This window comes from Nannospalax galili, unplaced genomic scaffold, assembly GCF_000622305.1.
Source record: "Nannospalax galili isolate Female #2095 unplaced genomic scaffold, S.galili_v1.0 scaffold538, whole genome shotgun sequence".
NCBI classification, from domain to species: domain Eukaryota; kingdom Metazoa; phylum Chordata; class Mammalia; order Rodentia; family Spalacidae; genus Nannospalax; species Nannospalax galili.
In genome coordinates, this window is record NW_008343842.1 from 2,583,499 (window position 1) to 2,585,670 (window position 2,172).

The 2,172-nt window shown below is 58.5% G+C and overlaps 1 protein-coding gene across 1 annotated transcript in view; it reads right to left on the reverse strand.

Moving 5' to 3' along the window:
• The window catches only part of Cdkn1a (cyclin dependent kinase inhibitor 1A), a 6,401-nt gene extending 4,229 nt beyond the window's left edge, over positions 1 to 2,172 (reverse strand). Inside the window, exon 1 of the mRNA XM_008840072.3 lies at positions 2,020 to 2,172. The gene's annotated coding sequence lies outside the window, so the exon portion shown is untranslated. The remainder of the gene's footprint in view (positions 1 to 2,019) is intronic.

Sequence of the window (2,172 nt, forward strand, 5' to 3'; positions counted from 1 at the left end):
AAATGTACAGCCAATTTTGAAAGAGATGTACCCTAGCTCAGAAAAATGTTATTGAATAGGTTAATGCTGTTGTAATGAAATGCTTCTTCTAATTGAAAAAAAATATTTTATTGAAAAAAAATGTAGGAAACACCATATCTTAAAATGAAGTGGAGATCTTCTTTAAAGGATAAAAACTCAGCCAATTTTATGTCCTACAGGGCTTTTACTGAGTTCATTACTGTATGACTGTATTAATTCAACTGTGAACCTAAAAATTTACAGCCACCTTTGAAAGAGATGTATCCTTGCTCTGGAATGTGTTACTGAATATGTTAAAGCTGTAATGAAATGCTTCTAAAAAAAAACTTGAAAATAAAAAAAATAAAAAAATAATCAATTTCTAGTAAATACAGTTCCGGCAGTGGGGGCGGGGGGCAGAAGCCGATGGCATGCTGTTCCCACCGCTGCCCGGAGGGGGAGCTGGGCCCCAGGAAATGCCCCGCGGTGGGCGGCGCGTGGGCTGAGCAAGGGGTGGTGAGTCAGTTTCCTGCATTGCGCTCCACGCCCGCCAAAACTGTGCTGGCATCGGGGGGAGAGGGGGACGCCCAAGTCCCCAAACACGTCACGATGAGCGGGCAGAGTTTCCGAAACTCCCGCTGAGGTTGGGAAGCCGCGCGCTCCCGTTGGGACCCGCGCACACGCGCAAAAGCGCGCGCAGTCCTGCTCCTCCCCGCCACCCCCCACCTTGATCTCCACGCCCAAAGCAAGCAATGAGTCAGATCCCTGGAAAATAAAAATAGATGAGGACGAAGACAACAAAACCGCGCGGGAGTCGCGCCGTGGAGGTACAAGAAGGAAAGCAAGATGCCTGTGCGTCTCCAAACACCAAACCCAAGTCTAAGTGTGTCCCTGGGGTCCCCAGGGCTTCCAGAAGGGGTGGATGCGCCCTGGTCAGCATGTCCCAACCAGTTCAGCCTGGTGACTGGGTGTGGACTGGGTCGGGGTGCCCCAGCCCTGGGGGTGGGTGATGGACAGCACCCTCGCCCAAAGCCGCACCCCGCGGGGATCCCCACCACTGGCACCCCTTCCCCCACCCTGCGGCCAACTGTCCCTGCCGCGGTGGGCGCAGAGGGCGGGACCCCTGCGCTTCCCCGGCTGGCACGGAGTCCAACCAGGGCCCGCCCAGATCCCGGTGCCAAAGGGCGCGCCACGGAGGGGGGACCGGACACCGAGTCCTGGACCTCCCCGTGTCCCGAGTTCCCTGGGAACACTCTGTGCCCGCCAAATAGGTCACTGTGCCGAGCGGAGGAGGGGACAGCGCCAGCGACGAGGCAGGGAAGGGGGCTCCTACCCGTGCCACTGACCCCCCAGCTGGGGCGCGGCTCTGATTTCAGTCCTGTCCCCAGGGTCCCCGTGTCACAATGAGTCACCTCTTCGCCTGTCCTCACAGGACGTGTCCAGGCATGTTCCCAAGGGCGGGGGACACGGCGCGCGCTGACCTCAGCGTCCAGCGGGGTGGTGGCCAGGGTAGGAAGGGACACCTGGACCTCACAGGCCCGGGACCGGGGAGGCACCGCTGGGATCCAAGAGCCATTCCGCCCCCCCCCATCGGATTCCAGATGGACTCGTCCCCACTGCTCCTGTACATTTTTGGGGATACAGGCTTCGTTCTCACGCCTCTGGGGAGCTGCATCTGGAACTCCCGGGCGCATCTGCAGCCAGAAGGGAGCTCGGCACAGACTGCTGTCGCCCCACTGGGTCTGTAGGAACCCAGAGTGCGGCTGGCCATCCCTGGTCCTGGAGCGAAGTCCACGACACAGCCCGACCCTTGCCACACTCCGATGTACCAGTCGCGTGGGCACAACTAGACACACGCCGATCATCCACCTGCGGCAGACGCACTTATGAATCCGGTACGCACACCATGCAAACACACACCCATCGCCGCGGACACCCATACATGAACACTCGTGGGGACACGCCAGGCTGCACAGAGCTGCAGAAAGGAGACCCCGTTCCCTGTCACTGTGTCCTCACCTCTGAGAGTCCCCGGTGTCGGTGTCGGTGTCACGGTGAATCCTGTTCGACTTGACTCTGACACTGCAGCAGCTCACACCTCGACTGATGCCCTGGGCTCGGTGCCGCCCTCATAAAACAGCAGCTCCACCCCCTTCCCGCTTTGGAGGCGGG